Raw genomic sequence first — 12,305 nt, 5'->3', positions numbered from 1 at the left:
AAAGTACTATTTATGTATTGTATGTTAAGGTAATATAGCAAATAGAAGTAATTGAACAGGAATAGATATTATGGATGTGAGTAGACATTAATTTTGTACTATGGAATGTTTCAAGATAATTTGGAACTGGTTGCTTTGTGTCAAATTTAACATTAATATTGATACGACATTTTCAAAACAATTGAACACTTTGTCAGTAAGTAGCTGGTATTTTGAAGGAAAATATGTAAAAGCTTGCCCAAATCATTAGATACGGAATGAAAATATTTATTCTAAAAATGACATTTTTTTCATTCTGAATTCTATATCTTTGAAGCTCTATTAGTCTTTTCTAATGAGAGAAAGTTTCAAGTAATCGAAAGCATGATTGTACCCTTGCAGAAGTCTGATCGTTTTCAGACTTCACATGTACAAAAAAGTGATTTTCAGTATTCTATTTGGAGTTTCTGTTAAGAAAATTAAATAAAAATATGTTTATTGGGCATCATGTATGTTAAAAATTAAATAATATTTATAGAAAATAGAATTTGAAAATGTCCTTTAATAATTTTACTGTTGTTATATAGAGTCATTGGAATATGTTGGTAAAGTATGTGAAAAATATACTTTATGAAGTATACTGAAGATATTTTATGAAGTAGCATAAAATCTGCCTAGCAAACAATATAAAAATTTCCCAGTTATTTACCATGATATCTAAAAATGTTTAAATTGCAATCTTAGAATTTCTTCCATAATGATTTTTAAAAATTAAACACCTGTTCTGTTAAAATGAGGTAAAGTCAGGAAATAAATGTTTCCATTACAGTCTTCTACTATGTAATATGTCCATAGGATTACCTGGAATGTACCTCTTTAAAATAGATTCTTAAAAGTAGAAATACTAAGCTTAAGTCTTACAAACTTTTAACATCTTGAAAACATTACTAACTTGCATTTTCAAATAACTAATTATATTATGATTTTGATGTAAAATATCAGGAATAAGTCAAGCAAAAAAGAATTGCTTATTATCAGGAGACTCGGGAGTTTCTTGGCACTCACAGAAAAGAAGAAAGTCAGGCCATAGAGAGAGACTGAATAGAAAATGAGGGCACACCTCTCTGACTCTCCTAATTGCTTTTTTTTTTTTTTTTTTTTTGTCTCTCACTTTTTTCCATCTCTGTGTAATAGCTTATGCTGATTCTCCATCCATGATCACCTCAAAAATCTCGAGATCATGCCTTAAACTTCAAGGAGACAAAGAGACTCTCTTGTAGCTTTCTCAGTCGACATTTATGATTTTTTTTTTTTTTTTTTTTTTTTTTTTTGAGAGTCTCACTCTGTCACCCAGGCTGGAGTGCAATGGCGTGATCTTGGCTCACTGCAACCTCTGCCTCCCGTGTTCAAGAGATTCTTCTGCCTCAACCTCCCAAGTAGTTGGGATTATAGGTGCTTGCCACCACACCTGGCTAATTTTTGTTTAGTTTTTGTGGAGATGGGGTTTCACCATGTTGGCCAGGCTGGTCTCGAACTCCTGACCTCAAATGATCCACTCACCTTGGCCTCCCAAAGTACTGGGATTACAGATGTCAGTCACTGCTCTGGGCTGAGAGAAATATTCTTATTGGCTATAACTTTTTGGTAAGTTCCAGAAGTATAAAGGTGGTTCTCAGTGGTCCACACTTATGAATGGGGAGGATTGTCCTAGATACATTCAGATGTTTGTAGACAAGGAGGGATAGAGCATTGTCTTGGAAGACACCCTTAAAATATGACTGATGCTCTTATACCATCTTACACTAGCATTAGTGGTGCAAAATTCACAATTGTCTGTCATTCTCATTGTTAGTAATAAAGTGTAAATACATATGCCTTATTAATCTGATAGGATAATATTTTAATCTGAATTTTTAATTGCTAATATGATCTGTTTTCAGATTTATATTTGCTACCTGTATTTATCATTTCGTTAATTAAGAGATTCTATATTTTTTCCTTTTATTTAAAGGGCATTCAGTTTTATTATCCATTTGTATCTTTTACAAATACACCGAAAATTTTAATTTTCATTGTTTTGATCATTGTATGATTAAAATTTTCTTAATGTCTCCTCTTCTAAATTTATGCTGGACCTTGCTATACATAGTATTTTATGTAAGAGCTAAATATTTAGTTCATTTTTTGCATGCATTTTTAATGATTTCAGACTTTAAAATTCTACCTTATCCAAAGGCTTATTTATTTATTTTTACTTTTGTTTTGTTATTTTGGCACCTTAAGAAATTTTCTATTGACATTTTAAGCTGCCATATTCAGTATGTTTCTAGAGCTCATTTATAATCACTTAGATAATAACGCAAATTGGAGCTCAATTTGAAAACTACCAGATAAATAAGAAGAAAATTCTCCTTCAATCTAAGTTGATAAAAGAAAATATGCAGAAGAGAAGTCTTCACCAGGTGTTTTTAGCCTAATTCATTCACTGTATTTCCTCTTAAATTAAGCAAAGGATTGATTTTTTTAAATACTCTGAGTTTCCAAAGAAAATCACATTTTGAGAAAAATATATATAACCCCAGAAAAAATCCTATGTCATTCTAATATAAAGACACATGTACACTTACGTGTATTGCAGTACCATTCACAATAGCAAAGACTTGGAACCAACCCACATGGTTGTCAACGATAGACTGGATGAAGAATATGTGGCACATATACACCATGGAATACTATGCAGCCATAAAAAAGAATGAGTTCACGTCCTTTGTAGGGACACGGATGAAGCCGGAAACCATCATTCTCAGCAAACTAACAAAGAAACAGAAATCCAAACACCGCGTGCTCTCACTCATAAGCAGGAGGTGAACAATGAGAACACATGGACACAGGGAGGGAAACCTCATATACTGAGGTCTGTCAGGGGGTTGGGGCTAGGGGAGGGAAGGCATTAGGAGAAATACCTAATGTAGATGACGGGATGATGGGTGCAGCAAACCATCATGGCAAGTGTATATCTATGTAACAAACCTGCACGTTCTGCACATGTATCCGAAAACTTAAAGTATAATTAAAAAATAAAAATAAAAAATAAAAAATGGCTGGGCGCAGTGGCTTGCGTCTGTAATCCCAGCACTTTGGGAGACTGAGGCGGGCAGATCACCTGAAGTCACGAGTTCCAGACCAGTCGGGCCAACATGGCAAAACCCCGTCTCTACTAAAAATACAAAAATTAGCCAGGTGTGGTGGTGGGCGCCTGTAATCCCAGCTACTTGGGAGGCTGAGGCAGGGAGAATCGCTTGAACTCGGGAGGTGAAGTTGCAGTGAGCCAAGGTTGCGCCAGCCTTGGCGACAGAGCTAAACTCTGATAAAGTCTCTGATAAAGTCTAAAAAAAAAAAAAAAAAAAAAAAAAAGAACAAGAAAAGAAAAAATAAAAATATATAACATATAACCTCAGAAAAAATTCTATTAGGAAATAATATTCAAATCTATCTCTGGGTTATATATAAAATTAAAACCTCTTTTCCTCTTTTTATTTTTCATATTTATGTTTTCTAATTTTTCTACTTTTTTTGAGTTCAGAAGCAGTATATATATTCAGCATGGAGAGAGATTCTGTAATTAAACTGTCTGGCTATAAATCCAAGCTTTATATCTTAGTAGCTATATATTGATGGACAAGTAATTTTATCTTTTAGCGTTTTGGGTTATTTTATCTGTAACACGGAGATAATAGTAATATTCAACCCACTTACAACAACGACTGGCCTGTAATAAACTTTCAATAAATGTTAGCAATTACTAATTGCAAAGCTTTTTAACTGTTGGTTATGGTTAGTGAGTCTATGTGCTTTATATGTATTATCTCATTTTATTTTCACATTAACCTGGTGAGATAGGCACTAGTTTACACACTGGGAAACTTGGACACAGGGTAAATTCTTACCGAAGGTCATTCAGTAAGCGGTGAAGCCGGTGTAGTAATATAAGCCACTTAAAACCTGAGCAAACTACCTAACACTGTCCTCTACTGTATACGGAAAATCTATATTGATATTGAAATTTGTCTAAGTCTAATTTCGTATCTCATCTGTGTATCTTCATATGCAGACTTTTTGTTTGTCACATAGATTCAGAGAGAAAACATGGAAAGAAAGCTGATTCTTAATGATGTAATGATCTTTTCAACTGTAACTCAGTACCACCCCGTATTAGTACTGTGCTATAGTACACGAATGATAAGGGCATTATTCCTTTCAGAGCGATGGACTGGAAATGCGGAATAACTTAACCCCATTCAATAATGTGTTCACTTGATGCTAATAATCGTTATTTCCACTAACTCGCAATTCAAATAACTTTGAACGGATTACAAGTTGTGGATAATTCATACACACACACGTATGATATAAAGACAAAGGAGTTAAGACGGGGGCTTCCATTAGGATAAGAAAGTGAAAATGAATCTAAATTAATGTATTCAGTTAGCTTAAGTGGCAATAAAATGTTGTACTCCCACAATTCCCATAACTTTTGAAAAGATGGTAAGTTTTACTCAAAGTAGTTTATTAAGGAAAAGATTACTCAGTCTTATGGTTTAAAAAAGGACTCTGTCACACAGAATGCAGACATTATTTAAGGTGCATATCAGTCATGCATGCCATGTTGGGATTTTTATTGATAGCGAAAACAACAATGAATATACACATTATGTAGATTTCCCTTGCTTAAATTATTTTATATACAGAAATCAAGGTTCTTTATTGCCCAAGGAAGAGATAACGTCGACGGTTTGCCACCTTGCTGAAGATGAATACTCTCTTAATGCTGTCTAAAGGGTAAATTTGTAACTTATGGCAAATAAATGTCAAGGTGAGACACTGACTTAGAAACGATGCTCGCCCCTAAGGGCTATCTCCCTGTTGTATTATAGCTCGTGGGCAGATTTATCATTTGTCTCATTTAAATAGATCCAGCCTTGTCCAAACAATATACCACTGTGTCTGAGTTAATTTAGTTGGAAAATCTCTTTGCTCTGAGTTTTCTCAGACCACATTAATAGACAATGCATAGAGGTACATTTTAGAGTGTGTAAATCTTTCACAAGAGATACATTTGCTAATGCACTTGAATAAGAAGTCAGATTTTCATTCCTTATGCCCACGATGTAAATAAAAGGAAAAAAAAATGATTAGCTCTTTAGTAGTCTTACTGGGTGACACAAGGATATCATATGGTGTAACAAGAAATGAATACAGAACATTGCAAATTAAATGACATTGTGCTGAGTGAGTCTGCCACCTTTTTTCATTTAGGCATCTCTAAAGATGAAAGAAGCAGAATGCTTTCTTAGTTACTGCAATAAGATTATTTAATTATAATCATCTGGCTATGGCTTAGTTCATGACACAAGATAATCTAACGTAGGGATTGCAGAAGGGAGATGAGGTAAACAGGGGTGCAAAGCGGGAAGAAGAAAGGTGTTTCATTTCCTCTGATGGAGATCAAAAGTTGTATTTGATTATTTGGGATTTCTCAGTGTTTTGTTTTGTTTTGTTTTGTTTTTGAGGGGACCTGGACTATGTTAACTAAAAAATTCAGCCTATCAGTACTGTTTAAGGAACACTCAGTCATGTCTCTGTAATCCACAAAATTTGGTAAAACAATTTCATAAAAGTGAAGGTAGGCAAAACTTACCATAGATCACAATGAAGAATTAGAAGGCTTTCAGAAGGAGGATTCATCTCATGTTCTACTTTAAGACAATCTATGCTACGATAAATTGTTTATACAATCTCTGCCTATCCTTGTTTATTTTTTAACTACTATATTTCAAAGTCTAATTTATGCTGTCTTCTTTTTCCCTACCTAATATGCAGACATGTAATGGGCAGATGAAGTGTTTATAAATTTTTGTTCCTTCCTTTGAGAAACTGGGGATCTAATAAATTAAACTTTCATAAATCATAGTTATTCTGAATCACTAAGGAAAGTAGATGTGGCTGAATCTTACTTGATTTATGATTCAAGCAGGAAAAAAATGAGTGGTTTGATGGATGTGAGAGAAATAAATGGCAGCATAACTAAATGTATTGAAAAATCCCAGTGACTGGGGGACATTACTTAGTGCTTAAGGCTGTTCCTGGCATATAGGCATAGGAATGTAGTACTCTTTTTGATTATTTAGTGATTAATCATTTAGTAATTAAGAATGTAGTACTCTTTAGTGAAAAGAAAATTGTTTCTTTTATAATAAGATAGTTCTTTCTGAATTCAAAATCAGATTCAGTTAATGTTTATTGAACATCTACTTTGTGACATATTTGTACAATGTACTTTAAAATACATTGTTATTCTACCATATGTTGTTTACATTGTTATAATTTTAGTGCTTTCTCAGTCATCTGCTCATCTCTGTCCTGTATTTTCACAATAGTGTTGGAGAGATTATTGTTTGTAAATTTGTCATTTACCTTTTTATTAGTTTTAAAACAATATGTTCCTATATGTTTCTTATAGTGTTACTATCACAGAAATATTCAATATTCTGGTTTATATTCAATATTCTGGCTCATATTTAATTTGAAAATCATAACATTCACACATACTTTTTTTTTATCAAGTACTAGAACTCTTTCAGTGCAGGAACTGAAAAATTACTGTGCAACTAAATGTGGTGATAAATTCAAGTTTAATTCTGAAGTGTCATGCTGAACAAGTGAAATATGCTGTCTATGCTGGAGAAAATGGAGAGAACAGATTAAAGACAATTTATATGAGAATACTTCCTTATGTCCCAAATAGCAATGAAATATGCATGTATATGTGTAGGTATGAATATATGTATGTGTATATATGTGTGCATGCATGTGTGTGTATATATGTGTGTATATGACTAATTGCTGTCTAGATAATAAAGCTCTGAATAAAACAAATACGATTACATTACTTTTGATAGGAGCCTGGAAATTTAAGAAAAATTGAAGGATTCAATAATGGGTAAATAAAATTATAATTTCTCTCACTGAGACACCTACCTTATACTACATTGATTCTGCAAATGAAAATTGCCACTTTGTGCCCTGCAGAAAAGGAACTGTGTCTGCAGCTAAAGCTGTTCTTCTCACGGTTCTCAGAGAACATGCAGGATGTAAACAAAGTGCTTTGACAGAATTTTTTAAAACTAGGTTAGTTAAATTCTGAATTTTAAAGGATGATAAATAATCAATCTGAGTAAAACAGCTGACCTGAAAATGTTTGTAGACAATATATTTAAATGCATAAAATAAATGAAATCAATGACATTGATATTATTAAGATACTACAGATAAGTGAATATTAAAAGTGAGTTTTCATGAAGTCAGGTAAGGAACTGTAAAATCAGAACTGACTAGAATCTTCTAATTACTTCATCCTATGAAGTAAGATTATTTTTAAGTACATTACATGCTATAATACATACAATTATTATTTTTCTAATGAAAAATTGAAAAGCTGATTCAGAAGTTATGGATGATTAATAGTTAAAATGTTGCTAATATTTACAAAATATAAAAACACATGACAATGTTTTCTAAAATACATTCCCTCTTAATAAGCCTACGTATTGACTAATACACAGTGAAATAAACATGTACCTTAACTTGTCTTACTTTAACTCTATATACTTTCAAGGAATTAAATAGACTAGAGAGGATGAGGGGAAAGAAAAGGATAAGGAAGAGAAGAAGGGGTCCAGGGCAGTAAGATGCAGAGACAGAAAGATTGATCATATACCATAAATCTAAAAGGCCCATGTGTGTATCATGGGAGGTAGGAACATGCACATGGCACACATACAGGATAAAATACTGTTCATGATTCATATGTGACATATGCAAAAGAGAAATATATCATATATAAAATTCAGTTTATTGTAATAAAGATAGTGCAAAGGAAAATATTGTAAAGGATTTTGTTTTTGTACTCTTAAATTATTACTTGTAGTATCTGCTCTATTTGCACTTGATATTCGTAATTTGGAGAGAAAAATTAGAGAGATGGGAAGGATGAAAATAGAATGCGTAGAACAAGTTCTTAGGATCAGACAATTACGCAAGTTCGTAAAGCTAACTACAAAATTCTAGTTTAAAAATGACTAGTAATGAGAACAAAAGTTCTTTAGAGTTCATGGGGGCTTTGCAATATTTTAATTGCTTCTTTTGTATTGAAGAAAAAAGTACAAATCATAATGATGTTGAGAAACGATGACCAAATGGAGATTAACATGAACGCACTCAGAAAATCCTTTTCATTTTTATTCATACCTGAACTTTGGGCACATACTTCTGTTTAATGAATATTGATGCAATAGACAGAAAAACATCATCTGTTCAAACACAGTCGGTAGATTAAGGTTTCATTTTTCTATCAAACATCTTGCAGACCAAGTGATTTCATCAACATATTCAAACCAAAGTCTAGCACTTACTAAAGGTCACTTGTAATACTTTGAAACATAAGACAGAGAAGACAAGATTTTAACCTGAAAACATTATAATGGAGTTTTTTTCTAATAAAGTAGTAATTAAAATTTCATATTTATAATGATTCATTAAATTATACTAATAATTTCAAAATCACTTATACAAATCTCATTGTAAACATTTAGTTTCTGATGAAAATGTTTTTAAAATGAGTAGGAAAAAATGTTATCTAATAAATGGTATGGTGACACCTGGCTTACATTGAAAAATATTTTGAGCTTCACTTCCGACCATATACTATATAAGCACACATAGACTAAAATGTATTGTATAAAAGTGCAGTTACACAAGTAGAATCTATAGGATATTATTTCATCTCATGTTGAAAATTGACCTTTAAAGAAAAAAATAAGGATTCTTTTTGGAAAAGACATATAGATTTGTATGTATACACATATAAAAATGTCTATACATTAAAATCACCCTAAACATACTAATTTTAACACTTTCAGCTCTGAAAAAATGACAGTCTTATTAATGGAGAAAATGTTCTGCCACAACTAGGAATGTTGTATAAAATAAAGTTTTTAAATGTATAACTGGACTCACATACACACACAAAAGAAACCACAAAGAAAAGGAAAAAGAAAAAGAAAAAAGAGAATGGGAAATCTTCAGATATCAGGGAAAAGGGAGGTAAATATGTTGGTGAATCTATGCCACACTTGGGTTACTGGTGTGGTAGAACAAATGCCTGGCTTAGCAATAGTTAGCAACTTGGGTTTTAGTCGCACATTTAATGTACAGGAAACAAAGGCATGGATCCATACAAGGTGAACAATTGGATTCTAGACAGCTCTATTACTACATCATCTTCTAACGCCTGCACTTTCACTGGAAAAAAGAATTAGAGAAAAAGTATCTGCTAACAGAGTAAAAGAAAGATGACAAAAACAGCAACAACAACAACATCAAGAAACCTATCTCTGCCTGGGCTACTGGTGAAACACACACACACACACACACACACACACCCAAACATACACACACACACACACACACAAAAGCTTCCCTTTATACTTTTCCTAGAAAAGAGGTATTTTTCACTCTAAGAAATAATGATAAAAACTATTCCTGTGAGAGTCATAGTCACACTCTCTATAAAACTACTAGAAGAAAACAGGGAAAATACTTCCGAACAATGGTCTAGGCAAAGATTTTACAGCTATGACCTCAAAAGCACAAGCAACAAGAACAAAAATAGACAAATAGGACTATATGAAACAAAAAAGATTCTGCACAGCAAAAGAGATGTTCAGTAGAGTGAAGAGGTATCCTGTTGAATTTAAGAAAGTGTTTGCAAAATTATTTATGCAACATGGGACTAATATCCAGAATATACAAGGAACTTGAACAACTCAATAGTACAAAAAAGTGGACAAAGGACACGAATAATTTCTCTAAAGAAAACATACAAATGGCCAATAAGTATATGTTTTGTCTGTGTCCCCACTGAAATTTCAACTTGAATTGTATCTCCCAGAATTCCCACATGCCGTGGGAGGGAAGCAGGGTAGGTAATTGCATCACGGGAGCCGGTCTTTCCCATGCTATTCTGGTGATAGTGAATAAGTCTCACTAGATCTGATGCTTTATCAGGGGTTTCTGCTTTTGCTTCTTCCTCATTTTCTCTTGCCGCCGCCATGTAAGATGAGCCTTTCACCTGACCTCATCATTCTGAGGCCTCTGCAGCCATGTGGAGGTTTTTATACATTAGGAATACAATACAATTGAAAGTGCAATTAAACCTTTTTTGTTGTTGTTCTCAGTTTTAGGTATGTCTTTATCAGTAATGTGCAAATGAACTAATACAAGGTATATGAAAAAAATGCTCAACATCACCAATCATCAGGGAAATGCAAATTAAAATCACAATGCCACAGTTATAATGGTTATTATTAAAAAGACAAAACAACAGATGCTGGGAAGGATGAAAAGAGAATTCTTTCATCATTGGTGGGAATGTAAATTAGTACAACCACTATGGAAAACAACATGGAGATTCTTCAAAAAGCTAAAAATAGAGCTACCATATGAACCAGCAATCCCATTACTGTTTATTCATAGGAAAAATATTTGTATATAAAAGGGATATCAGCACTTACATGTTTTTCGTAGCACTATTCACAATAACAAAGATATGAAATCAATCTAAGTATCCATCAATGGGTGAATGAATAAAGAAAATGGAGTATATGTTCACAATGGATGACAATTTGACCATAAGAATGACATCCTGTCATTTGCAGAAACATGAATGGAACTGAAGATCATTATACTAAGTGAAATATTTCAGGCACAGAAAGACAAATAATGCATGTTCTCACTCATATGTCAGAGCTAAAATAATTCATCTCAAGGAGGTAGAGAATAGAATGACAGATACCAGAGGCTGTGAAGGGTGTGTGGGTAGAGGGGTGGATGAAGAGAGGTTGATCAGTGAATATAAACATACGGTTAGATTAATATTTTTTATTTTGAGATAGAGCTTCACTCTGCTGCCCAAGCTGGAATGCAGTGGCACAATCTCAGCTCCACCTCCCAGGTGCAAGCGATTCTCATGCTTCAGCCTCCCGAGTAGCTGGGATTTATAGGTGCCAACCACTACATCCGGTTAATTTGTTCTATTTTTAGTAGAGACGAGGTTTCGTCATGTTGGCCAAGCTGGTCTCGAACTCCTGGCCTCAAGGGATCTGCCTGCCTGAGCCTCCCAAAGTGGAAGGATTACCAGGCATGACCCACTGCACCTGGCCTCAAAGAAATAAGTTCTAATGTTTAATAGTAAAGTAGGGTGACTATGATCGGCAACAATGTATTGTATATGAAAGGGGCTAGAAGAGAGAACTTGAAATGTTTCCATCACATAGAGACACTAAATACTGAAGGTGATGGTTATCCTAAGTATCCTGACTTGATGATTACATTAATACATTACATTAATACATTCTAAGCATGTAACAAATACTCACATTTACCCATAAAAATGTAAAATACGATGGATCAGTTATAAAAGAAAAATCTGGGCCTGGAACCGTGGCTCATCCTTGTAATCCCAGCACTTTGGGAGGCTGAAGTGGGTGGATCACTTCAGGTCAGGAGTCGGAGACCAGCCTGGCCAACATGGTGAAACCCCGTCTCTGTTAAAAACACAAACATTAGCCAGGTGTGATGGGGGGTGCCTGTAGTCCCAGCTACTCGGGTGGCTTAGGAGGGAGAATGGCTTTAACTTGGGAGGCTGAGGTTGTAGTGAGCTGAGATCATGCTACCACACTCTAGTCCAGGCGACAGAGCGAGGCTCTGTCTCAAAATAAATAAATAAATAAAATAAATATAAAAAAGGAAAATCTAAGCAATAAACAAAATCAGCAACTATTAAATCTGGTGTTAAATATGTCAATGTCTGAGTGTTTTATACATTAGGAATATAATAAAATTAAAAATAAATTAAGATATAAAATACAGTTAATAACAAATTAAAGTATGTTCATGTCCTATTATGTTTCAGTTAGTTTTAGGCCCTGGATATAAAATAAGGAAGGAAACCCTCACAAAGCACACACACAGTCATTAAACAATATAAACAATATTCTGTTACACTAATACTCAAAGGAATAAAAATTATAATAATGAGATATGACTGATCATATATTAAGATTGAAAGAATAAAAAAAGATAACAAATTGAAAAGGTTGTTCTCATAACTGTGTATAGAAATGCAATCCATATTACATTTCTTATAAGTATCACATGCTAACTGATTGAGCCACTGGAGCTACAAATGGGTATTACGTGTCTATACA

The 12,305-nt window shown here is 33.4% G+C and overlaps 1 pseudogene; it reads left to right on the top strand.

Moving 5' to 3' along the window:
- The first annotated feature begins 363 nt into the window (after window positions 1–363).
- Window positions 364–12,305, top strand: part of LOC111545159 — a 39,655-nt pseudogene continuing 27,713 nt past the window's right edge.

This window comes from Piliocolobus tephrosceles, chromosome 2 (assembly GCF_002776525.5).
Source record: "Piliocolobus tephrosceles isolate RC106 chromosome 2, ASM277652v3, whole genome shotgun sequence".
In the NCBI taxonomy this organism is placed as follows: domain Eukaryota; kingdom Metazoa; phylum Chordata; class Mammalia; order Primates; family Cercopithecidae; genus Piliocolobus; species Piliocolobus tephrosceles.
The sequence above is the reverse complement of the archived record's forward strand: the minus strand, read 5'-3'. Positions and strand labels throughout refer to the sequence as shown.